This window comes from Diorhabda sublineata, chromosome 3 (genome assembly GCF_026230105.1).
Source record: "Diorhabda sublineata isolate icDioSubl1.1 chromosome 3, icDioSubl1.1, whole genome shotgun sequence".
In the NCBI taxonomy this organism is placed as follows: domain Eukaryota; kingdom Metazoa; phylum Arthropoda; class Insecta; order Coleoptera; family Chrysomelidae; genus Diorhabda; species Diorhabda sublineata.
The window spans coordinates 7472543-7485305 of record NC_079476.1 but is presented as its reverse complement, the minus strand read 5'-3'; the positions used below and the strand labels follow the sequence as shown (position 1 = coordinate 7485305).

The window sequence follows — 12763 nt, the reverse complement described above, 5'->3', positions numbered from 1 at the left end:
TCTCTGTTCTACAAATGACTTAAAACTGTTGCCGTCACCGTCATCGTCATCTTTATGCCACCTGCAACCGATGCCATCCTCACCGACATCATCTGCATTCCAGTTGAAACCAAATAACTCCACTGGGCCGGCAATTCTTACTAGTCTACAGATTGCAACAAATTGTGTTTTCAATATTAATATTTATAATAATTAGTAGTTTTTAGTTAATGTTTTGTATATTATTATGTTTGTTGGAATAAAATAATTTTTGAAAAAGGGTCGGTATACTTTTTTGTATATATGGCCGTAGAAAAAATAATGTTCCCAACTCATGCGTAAAGTGTCTTTCCCGCACTTGACCGCTTGCCCGAACTCCGCTCCGCGTCCTTCGGGACAACTGCAGTCGCGTGCGGGAAAGTATCACTTTCCGCACTTGTTAGGAAAATAACTATTTCATGCTTTTGAAAAGTGGAAATAAGTAGGAACATTATTATTGGTAAACGCTGATAGTATTGAAATTGTCCAAATTCGCTAAGCTGCTCTAAGGGACTATTCATAAACTGTACATAATCTAACAGGGCTTCATTCTATCATTGACATTATCATCTTTTAGTGCAATACTGAATATACTGTTTACATCACCACTACACCAACACTCACAATTACACTGACCGACGCGCGTTTCGATGACCAAGTGATCGTATTCAGAGACTGAAGTTAAACAGTTTATCTCTGTGTGTGTTGGTGTAGTTGTGGTGTAAACAGTATATTCAATATGAATATCGCCAACGGTTCCAGAAATTCCAACTTAGATTTAGTGCAATAATTCTCGATACAAATTTTCTGCAAGATATATGGATTATTGCCAACTAACTTTGGATTAATTTTTCAACAATTTTTTTAGATAGTTCGCAGTCAAGTCACAAACAGTTTAGTCTTTCGCCTTTTAGTCTGAAAATAATGTAAACATAAAACACCACCACGGTAATCACTATGTCTTCCAGTAAGATTCGCAACCCCTGATAATACGAAGGTTTGTAGAGGTGACTAAATTGTTAATTATCGTTTTGTTTCTGACGTCATCATCAATATATTTCGTTGCGGGATGAATATAGAGAACATAATTTCGAGTATTGATTAAACATTGTTTTCTCTATGGAAAAACAATTGCACAAACTGAGTTTCTCTCCTTTTAGAAGTGGCCGTATGGATACTGCTGACCTATCGAGATGGTGATTTAATGTACTTACTCCAGAAACTGTTAATAAAATACGTGCCCATGTACTTACAATACGTGAGGTAGCTAATGGAGAGTAATATCCTTTCTGCGCTTGTCGATGTTTGATTGTAATTAGTCAGCTTATTGTGTACTTCGGAGTAGTGAAAGACATTTTAAGGTCATTGTAATTTGTTCATTTCTAAATAATTCAATCTTAAAGCGTTATCAAAGATTTCCCACTAGATTTTTTGAAGTGGATACGTCTTCTTGTAATATTAGCACTCTACGATTGCGTATTATCCACCTCAGGTTAGAGCACGCGTCAGGATCTCACAGTCACAAGAACGCCTTTCTCTTCCCAAACGTAGATATTGGCCATACTCTTTTTGAAATTTTTTTGTTTTCTGTAAAACGACTAGCCATATACTAGAAGAGCTTTTTGAATTTCGCAAGGGTAATAACACAACAGTTGCAACCAAACATATTTGATACGTTTATCCAAGTGCATTCGATTTCTTAAATACCAAAAGTGGTTCATTAGACATTAGACAACTACTTGCTACGGGGAAAAGTGGAAGCAAATCCATGTCAGCGAGTTGATGAATTCTCAAACACCCTTAATCTTCTTTGGTTGACCATCCAAGAGCATTTGCAGTAGGTTGGAAACATAAACAGAGCAGGTATTTGGGTCCCCCATAATCTTTCCGAAGGGTTTTGTAAAATCAAAAAACGATGATGGCAGGAAAAAAATTAGTGATAGAAAGTGAATTCAGACAAAATAGATTATAACAGAGACAAACGATTATTTTGCTCTCTAAAGATTATTTTTTGGATGGTTTGAAAAAATTGGAAACTTGTTACTTGTTGGGCCAACTGTGTGAAATTTAACGTTCAAAAAATATTTGGGTTAATAGTGAAGTTACTTTTTCATTGAAAAGTCGTTAACCAGATTAAACAATACTTATAATATATATATATATATATATATATATATATATATATATATTATAAGTATTGTTTAATCTGGTTTAACCTTATTGATGTGTTATCTCGTAACTTCTCTGAACGATGATATCGGTTTCTAAATTCCTTTTTATGATTTCATGAACCAACAATATTGATTAAAATAATTATACCACTATTTTTGTGCTCCTTCCTACCCGAGGGTGTATGATTTACTATTTCAATTTGTGTGTGATTTTGACTTATTCTTTTTTCTTTTTGGCTGACTCAGAGACTCTTGCCATTTTCGCGGATTAATCTTTTATTCTAATCATATCTAGACCAAAAAGCGAAACGAACGAGAAATACCAGTACATTGGCCTTAAAATTGATTTGTATTCTTATCTTGTAAGCAGTTAGTCAATGTTAAACTATTGTTAATAACTAGTTACACTAAAATTTTCGCCAAATAAAAGCAAAAAACTAAATAAGGTAAGAGTAACAAATTATATGGGGTGGGCATATAGAAAACAATCCACTCCAATATTTGGCAATATTCATTATACACTCAACACTTTATATTTTTCTCATTAAAAGCTAATTTTCAGTAATGTGTTTGTTTTGGTGGGTATTCTAGTTATTACAGAGAATGTAGGGTCTAAGTCGATTAAACTAATTCCTTCAGGATAAATAGATTTACCTGTCGGATCTATTCTAATCTGTATGTAGTTTTTCTCACATTTAAACATTTTCAATTTATTAACCAAGCCTTTTCTGTGATTAATAGCCTTTATTTTGGTCCAGAATAATGGTTCTTTCAAATATTGACATAACCCGTGCCGATGCCTCGTCCAGAGAAGAAGAAGTACAGACACAGTGCGGCGGAGACTCAGACGATCGAGACAGAGTGTGGAGACGACAAGGGAAGCGATTTTCTCAATGTACCATTTGTGAATCACGGCCTTTTGAAAGGTGATTAGTTATGGTTTGGAAAGGAAATAATTTCCACGCCCGGACTGAATGGATTTTCATAAACAATGGGGCTATGACTGCTCGGAGATACATCGAGTAAGTCCTCCTAGAGGCTGTGATTTTATTAGTACGGGATACAGGATAAAGCTCGTCCACATACCGCCAGAATTGTTACCGAATACTTGGTAAAAGTGGGAATCACAGTTCTGGATTGGCCTGCACGATCTCCCGAATATGAATTCCATAGAGCTTTTGTAGGATAATTTATGGAGGACTGTTAGATATCGTCATCCTTTTTCTATTGACTTAAATCAGCTCCAAGTTACTCTTCGAGAAGAATGGGATACTATGACCGGTGGAGTACGTGTAAAATTTAATTTCTTCGATGCCTGACAGGGTTAGAGCCTTCGCCGTAGCAAAGGGTGTGATACCCGCTATTAGAATTACATATATTGTTAGAAAACCTATTAAAAAACTAAGACTAACGTGTTAATTTATCATTTTTTTCTTCATTTTGTATTTTTTTCTAAATAATCAATAAAAATTATTCACTTTTGGAAGATTTTGTTTAAATAACCTATGAATTAGCCAATTCTACAATAAATTGAAAAGTTTAAAATACTTAACAAAATTATAAGACCAAATCTAAGTGTCCGGATTTTTTGCTGTTGAGTTTATTTTGACGAAACATATTTTCACGATACAGATATCTAAAATATTGATAATCATTAATTAAATACCCTGTAGATCTAAAGGTCTTAAAGAAATGTAGATACTATCAATTCTAAAAAGAATATAATATATATAATTATATTTGTGGGTCAAGTCGGTTAACGGAAGAGATGTTTTCACCAAGGAATGTGTAGTTTCAACTTAATAAACGAAAACATAAAAAATAATTACAAATTCGCTTGACCTCGATTTCTTCTTCACAAAAATCATGGTTTGCTGAACATAATATAGATTTTTTCCTAGACTGAAATTAAAAAGATAATTGGTTTTATATTCATGGCACGATAATTATCAAGTCCCGAACCTAACCATAAAACATATTTTTATTTAAAAACTCGTCATTATTCATCACCTACAAGAGTAATATTTAGTATTCTCCCCTCAAGAAGTAAAAAACTGGCCAAAAGTACAAAGCATGAACGATTCTTGCCCCACGTATTACATCCAGTAAATAAAGCAGTTATGGATTAGCATCAGAATATATGGAATCGTTGGGTTATATGGATCGCTAGTACAACATTTTTAAATTTCTCACTTTTTAGGGAAGCCTTGTTTTTGATTGCCTCTTAGTGCTATATAGTGTTGAAAAATAATAATAATAATTGAGTAAAACATTTATCATCTCACATATGTCACAAAGTCACCTATTGTCGGTACACTAAACATTGTACGTTATTGCTCAAATGGAATTAATACGTACCCATAACCTCAACTTTCATGTCATTAAAACAGTTTGGCAAGAACACCACCTGTTTCCAAAAAATTTTGAATTATTCACATTATTTTTAGGAGATACATGGAACGATGCCACGAAAACAGGTTCACAAGCAATATTATTCGAGTGAAAAATGGTAAGAGCTCTTGATTGTGCTATAGAAGGTCAACTGTCGTTCCAGCAAGCTGCAGACACGTTTGGAGTGCCCCAAACTACGTTATAGTCTTGTCTTAAGTATATTGGAGGAAAAAAGTATTGTAAATTCTTTATTTGCTGCCAGTTCACACAGCAAGTGCTATGTGAATTCGTTGAATAGGATTTGAACCGAAAGGATGCTTATATTCCCGTGTTTCAAAATAATCTGCCTGGAAAGGATTGGCATTTAGCTTTTTTGAAAAGAAATCCTGAACTGTCAGGAAACATAGCGTTCAAGGGCAGAAGTAACAATAAAAAAATTGTGGAGTATTTTGAGACTTTCAAAACAACTTTTAAATGTGTGTCTCCAAAAAACATAATAAATTTCAATGAAACTAAAACATATATGTCAGCTATTAGATGTCTCTGCATTTGAACCATTAAAAGAAGCATGTACAAAGTAGAAACAAACAAATCGTGAGGTGCTATCGAAATCGCAATATCCTGGCACAAAAAAAAAATTATATTTCGCATGTCCAAAATCCAATCCAATAACATAAACAATGAGATAAAAATTAGCGTATCAGAAGATTTTAGGAGGACCATTGTGACGATAAGTCTGAATCTGAAGAAGAAGAAGACTTAAATACAAAATAGTTTCCTAATAAGAATCATTAACAGTTTATCAATAATAAAACTGAAAGTTTAGAAAATGAGATGTTTGTTATTGTACCACAATTGTACCAATATAACCAAAATTCTAAAAAAGAAACCATAAAGAAATTTGTCGCTAAAATTGTAGATTGTGAGAAGAGCAATGCCATAATTGTATTATCTACCCAACCGATTTGCTTAATTTTTTTTTTCAATGAAAGGTATTGATGCAAAGATCAGCCATCAACCATCGGATTTCATCTAATTTTCACCAATCTTTTAAGTAGAATAAGTGGAGCATTTAATTATACAGACCCTAACGAGGCCAAACGTGTCTATAATTCTTCGACAACCTCCAATCATTCATTATGCAGCATTTACTTAGAATTAATCGAACACTTAATTGTTCAGGCCCTCACGAGGCCTCTAATTCCGCGGTCTCGCTGACAAAACTCGGAAAAATTGATTTTTTCCGTGATTTCTTCAAAAACTTCATCTATTATACAGAATTCAATAAGAATTAGTCAAGCACTTGATTGTTCAGGCGCTAACGAACCCATACTAGTGTATAATACTGAGGCAATGATAGTGTTCTGTTGAGAAAACTCGAGAAAAATCGTTTTTTTCGTCGTCTTTTTGTGAAGTTTTTTTACCACCCGAAAGCAGACGGGAAAGTCACAACTTTTCCCAAAAAATTTTTTTTTCTTCATGGAACAACAGAGCACTTAATTAGAGTTTACTTATGGTACCATTCTACTTCAATTATATATTGATTTTGCACATTTAACTTGCGTTGCTCTGCTAACTTTATTCAGAAATTAGAGAACAGCCAATTTCTCAAAAACTTGGACAGCAGGAGGTTTCGAAATAAGGCAGATAATTTTCTGCATATTGTTTTTTCTGTCTGCTCATATTGTTCTGTTAACTTTAACGACATAAATGTCGCACTTAAATGAAGATACGACATCTAAATTTTTCAAATGAGCAACAAACATTGCATCTATCTTTTTGTAGGAACTGCATCATGAAGGTGAGTCTCTGAGTATGAATTAGAGATTTTGTTCTATCAAACAAAAAAACGAAATTTTCGACATCATGAATAAAGTACTCTGAAGGAATTTCTATTTGTAGCTCTTTCAAAATTCAATTTGAAGCTCCCAACGATTCTCTTCTACGGATCCATGTTCTGACCCTCAAGAGCATTGATTTCTCAGAGATTTCTTCTTAAAAATTTTTTAAAATAATATTCACAATATTTTTGGAGTTTACTCCTTAAGAATCGATTTGCATATATAAGGGGCTCGGTATGAGAAAAATGTGAGGAGTAAAATCTATCGATGAATGACCTCGTTACGTTTTTGGTGCGCAACTTTCTAATTTGTCAGTGTCGACATACTTATATTGCTGTTTTTATTATAAATATCAATAATTAATATTGTTATTGTGAAGTTTCAATTTTTATCATTGTGTTCCGCTAAAGTGAACTGAAAGTATTTTCAAATAACTATGGCAGAAAGAGGTGTAGATGATATTGCCGGAACATCTAACAAACACGTGGTTGCAAGGTACGTTATAATTCATGTATAATATGTATGAGCATGTGCAATTTGTATTTATTAAATATTTTAATAATTATCGATGTAGTTCATATAAATATATATTTGAAAACAACACATAAAATTAGATAATCAACCTAATATGAATTATCGAGATTATTGACTATTGTAAAAAGTTTAATGTAAAATATTTCGTCGATTAGTTATAATAAATGTATATGAAATGAATAAATTGAATAAATATATATTTATATATGTATATTATTTTCATTAATTAACAAATTTACCCTTTTATACAGTATCAATGTTTTTCAAGTTAAATAAACTCTTTTTGCGTCTGGTTAGACTATCGAACTTAAGGAGTAAACTCCAGTCGTGCGTCGGAGCTGACACACACAATTTTTATTTATACCTTTATTTAATTCCGTACGACATCTTTGCCAGGAAATTTTGATACTACGCTTACAATGCACCAGTCTGAACAAAAAATGATTAGTGGATAGTGGCTTCACGATTAAATTACGCGTTACCTGACTAAATTACTGGCCGTGTTTGGACTAGGCTTAACGTAAAAGATGTAACTTTAAATATCTAGACTCACAGAAAGTCGATTACATCCTAAAAAAGATAATGGCAAAAAATTAACCCTCGACCCTCGCCAAGCGCGACTTCAATTTGCTCATTCTCACGCACTCAATAACAGAGGCTCGTACTATTTTTTAACTGGAAGTTATGGACGCAGAAAATTATGGTTAAGATAGATTTGAACAGCCTTGTATTGAAAAACGAATTGGAAGAGATTAGTGGTTGTTTTTTGCGGAATTTCTTTAGAATGAAAATCTCATCGGACCCAACGATACATCCAGACGGTATTAGAATAATATGTATGTAGTACCATACGCAGATTTTATAGAAGTCTCAAGTTCATCAGGACAACGTCTGACGATATACGGTAGCATCAGTTTTTCAATACCCGAGGTGGAATGAGGAATGGATAAACATGTATGGGATGAACTTAAGAGAAAGAGAAAAACTCCAGGAGCTAAAAGTGGCTATCAAAGAGAGGTGGGAAGGTATACCTTAAAATATTAAAAAATAATAGGGTCGATAAAAAAACTGACCAAAGTTTTCTTAATTGATTCATTTTGCTTCATTAAAATGGAGGAATCCTAACAGTAAAAAAATAAGACGTTATGATGTGCTGGGTGATTAGGTAGTTTTTTGTTTTATATTGAAATATTCAGGCGAAGATGAGATTATACCTTGTAATTCACTCACTATTTTTATCACAAATTCAAACAACAATTAAAAATTCACCAATAATAACTTTGTACGCGGTAGAGTTTCTAAACAAGTTCTGTGCTAATAAAGCACATCCGGAATCAAAAATTCTTTGTTCGTCGAAGACAAACTTTAAATTCTCAACTTGTTCAGAATACATCCAATGTATCCTCGATTTTTAATCCAGCGCATGCGTATTTATACTTACCATTTTTATGATAATTACCACGGGAAAAACATTAAGTGAGTCACAGACTATAGGAATAGCAAAGTTCATAAATCTGGATGAATGCATGTTCAGAACGTCTTCTGAACAAACCATGCCTTTTTTGAAACGTTTTCTTTTTATGAGTAGGAATAAAAGTTTTTGTTTATTATACTTTGATTTTTATTTATCACCCTAAACGAATGGCGTATGGGCTGGTATAATTTTATTGCAGGCCTGTGTACTATTGAAGAAGAATGAAAACTATGTTCCATTAAAACCTTCACCTTTTTTTAAACATTGCTGTATTATTATTATTATCATGTAGATGAAATTTTTTCTTAGAAACTGTCATAGGCTTTTTCATATCTTTCGATTATTTCCTTCACAATTATTACAAGTCCGGGAATAAGTATTAATGACACACCCAAAGCCATGTGTTTGCTTTTTATCATCATCAGGATATTACCTTGAGTTTGATAAAATTTAACCAATAAAAAGGAAACTACATTTATTATCGATTCTATAATTTAAGATAAGAATTCGAACCTGACGTACGAGTTTAGACTATATCGTATGAAAGAACTGTCATGTTTATAAAACGTTTTCTACGAACGAACACAGAAAATATACAGCAGAAACGATCGAGGGGCATTGTTCAAAATTTGCTGCTAAAGTACTATAAAAATTTGATTACATCTGTATAAAATCCTCGAATTACAAAGGTATTAATTAGACTTAGGTCTCTATCTTTGTGATGGCTTTGTCATTTAGAGATACTAATTGTTTCTTTACCTGATTGAGGCTCAGATATTTATTTATATTAAAAAATTATATTTGACAGAATCAACCTGTACAGGAGTTGCTTCAGAATAGTTATTACCTGATTATCGCATTGGGGAACACCATATTCAGGAGCACAATATTCAATAAAAAAATAGAAGACACGCTCGAGTATTATTGATTCGTTTTCTGAAACATCTTAAGACACTCGTGTTTAAGAAAAAATTAGATATCACAAAATCAACCTGTAGAGGGGTTGGTTCAGAATAAGTATTGCCTACTTAGTGCCTTCAGGAACACTTGATTAACTAAAAAACAGAAGGCATGATCGAAGTTTATTAATTCTTTCTTTGAATCATATTCGAACAGCTCATTGAATGAATTGTTCGAAAATGTACTAAGCAGATAATAACGATTCTGAAACATACAGATTGCTTCTGTGAGATTCAATTTTTCTTTATAAATATTTGATTTCTATTTTTTTTATTGAATAAAGTGTGCTGAAGTGATCACAAAGTATTATCAATCGATATTGTCTAATAAATACTATTGTCATTCGAAAAAAGATTTATTAAAAACAATCAAATTATAAGGGTATTTTATTAACAAAATTTGACTAAGTTCTTCTTTTGGACCTGGAATTTTCGCGTTCAACTAATTCCTGTGAAATGTAGTTTCAGGCCCCCACGTTTCTCTACATTAATCTAAGAAATATTGAGAGAAATTCGCTACTCCTTCTTCTCTTTTCTAATGACTACTGTTTTTTCTACTATTCAACCTCTTGAAAAGTAGACGTCTAGCTTTCGTGCAATCTTTTAGAAGGTCAGCCGGGAGGACTCCTTGAAGTTGTTTTCTCATCCTTTGCCCATTCATCCCATCGATCTTCCGTTATTCTGTAAAGTTGGTTTCGATCTCGTGAATAGTACTATATTCTGAATTTTCAAGATATTCTCTTATAGCTTGGCTTCTTTATCTCTTATGGTGGGTCCACATGATACAGACTTCCATAAAATTCTATAGAATTTTGTCTGTGCAAACTAGACAGTAAAGACAAATGTCGGTGCGAACCAAAAGTCGGAATATGCATGTAAGTCTGCCTATTTATCGTAGCTAAGAAAATTAAATTGTATTTTCGAACGAAAATCCCCAACTCTTTGATTCGATTTTTGCGACTGCAATATTTTTAAGACCCACATAACTATTTGATAAATCAATAAATTAATTGTATAAAAGTATTTTATTTTACTTTTGTCCAAGATTTTATCATCAAATAAAGATCCATATCTCTATGATTTAATGAAATATACATATCCACATAGATCTATTGGAATTGGAGTATCTCTCAGCAACTGTGTTTATTATTAGACCCAAATAATTATTTAATAATCAAATTGTAAATTCTATATTTTTTTCCAACATTCTAATATTTTATTGCGTTTAATGCTCAACAAACATTGACCTACTATCCAAGTATGGAACCATTAAATGATGTTCAAAACGATTTTATGCTATAGAACAGAAAATATCAACAATTCGTGTTACATACATTCATGAAATTCCTAAAATATATCGTTCACCTTATCAGTCAAGTTATTGGTGAAGTTTTATTTGAATATTTAAAATTCATATAAATAAAAATGAGGGATTTTCGAAAATATTCCAAGTAATAATGAAAAGTCTGTACAGACATTATATCCACATGAGGGTAAAATTTTTTACTCCGACTTCATAGTCTGTACAGATATCTGTACGAACAAAAGTCTGTATGGTGTGGAGCTACCATTACATAAGTTTGCATTTTCATACTTTTGTTTTTAATTTCCGACAATATCACCTTCTATACCATATTTGAGAATCGTTAATTTTGTTATATAGTACTCTGTTATAACTGGAGGGTCTACCGCAACTGTACCCGTCCCTCTATCATTTAGCTTGATATCATTTGTTTTGGGTAAGCTATTTTTGCACCAAAACCTCATACAAAATATAATCACGGTACCCCAAGTCCTGAAGAGGAAAAGAATCCTGGATCAGGGCGATCCAAACTCAACCAAATGCGTCATAAAAAATTCTTGCAACTTATAAAAAGCAAACCTAACGAACATCTCTAAAAACTGCTAATATAATTTAATAAATTGGTTAAACAATTTCTAGAGGAATTGTTCTTAAGTTAAATATTGGAATCTAAGTTATGATTATTATGTTTATTATTCATAAACATTATTTTACATGTTTTGGAATTTATATATTCAAATTGAATCAAAGAAAATTTTCATCTCCCAATCCTACCAACATCAAACTAGCTCATTTTAAATGTAGAATGTGATGCCGATCCTGCATTCCACGTATTTGATAGGAAAAAATGTGTTTAAAAACTCTTAACATGAATATAATATTCATCATATTGTATATTGATTAACTCAATACGCTTATGTGGTTTTGGAAAACAAATATGTATATCTTTCTAAACCGGTTGCTTAAATACTTAATGCCGCTACAATTCTAGCAATAAATTATTAATAATAATATAAATAACAACTTGTAATGTATGGTTAAATAAGTGAATCTGTTATTAGAAATAGTTTATAATGTTTACTTACAAAATTTCAATTATTTCAATGGCAATGAAACGTCGACACAAACTGTTACCCCGCCTAGTTTTCTTATCAACACAAACCCTTCACACGGCTGCTTTCAAACTAAATACAGAATTAAATCGAGTGAACGTGGAACTCTAAAATCACCTCCACCACTAATAGAACAGATCCGGACTCGATCCACGTACACTAATTAATGTTTTTTGCTACCAGAGTTTTTTTGCTCCGAAAAATATATTTTTTCTGTGAAATAAAAACGTTTTAATTCTATTGACATGTATCCAATGTCACTTTTTAAGATACTGCTCTGCCCCGTTTCTTGTAAAAAATACTAATTCTAAAAAAATGGTATTCCTTTTGTTTGCTATTAACAAATTGAGTGTTTTGAATGTTGAATGTCTTTTCGTTGCTGATACAATTCATAGAGCAGTTCCAAAATTTTAAGGGATTGGAAAATGAGAAGGATTTTTTGCATATACATTTAATTGCACTTTTGAAAAAATGATATCATTTGATCTATTGAAATTTGAGATTTTTTGTCAAGTAATTATAATGCATTCTGCTGAGAAGATAGAAAAATGAGAAGGTAGTTCATATAATAAGAGAAGATTAGATGAATTAATTCCGTATACTTCTTACCTTTCGGATTTGGAAGTATCAGTGAAAAATATTGGACCAGAAATAGTCCATTTTGGACTGAGAGAGTTGATTTTTATAATTATATAATTTAGTTTTTTGCCCTATGAAAGACGCGGAAATCTTGCTTTTTTTGGACTCTACCATTACTTTCAATCAACTGAATTACAGGTGTCTGTAAACTGTTCTAACGTGAAAATGTCGCGAATACTGTAGGTTCGGAATTTGATGGCTTGGTAACAACTTAAAGTTTGTAAGAAATATTTCACATGGACTGAGAAAAAGCATGGATACCGTTGGATATATCGTAACGTTACTTACACTGTAATGAAGTGAGAGATTATGAAGAGTGAA

The 12763-nt window shown here is 32.3% G+C and overlaps 1 protein-coding gene across 1 annotated transcript in view; it reads right to left on the bottom strand.

The window, feature by feature from the left end:
• LOC130441585 (acyl-CoA-binding protein-like) overlaps positions 1 to 11924 on the bottom strand; it is a 38632-nt gene extending 26708 nt beyond the window's left edge. The window contains exon 1 of the mRNA XM_056775319.1: positions 11777 to 11924. The gene's annotated coding sequence lies outside the window, so the exon portion shown is untranslated. The remainder of the gene's footprint in view (positions 1 to 11776) is intronic.
• Positions 11925 to 12763: the final 839 nt, after the last annotated feature.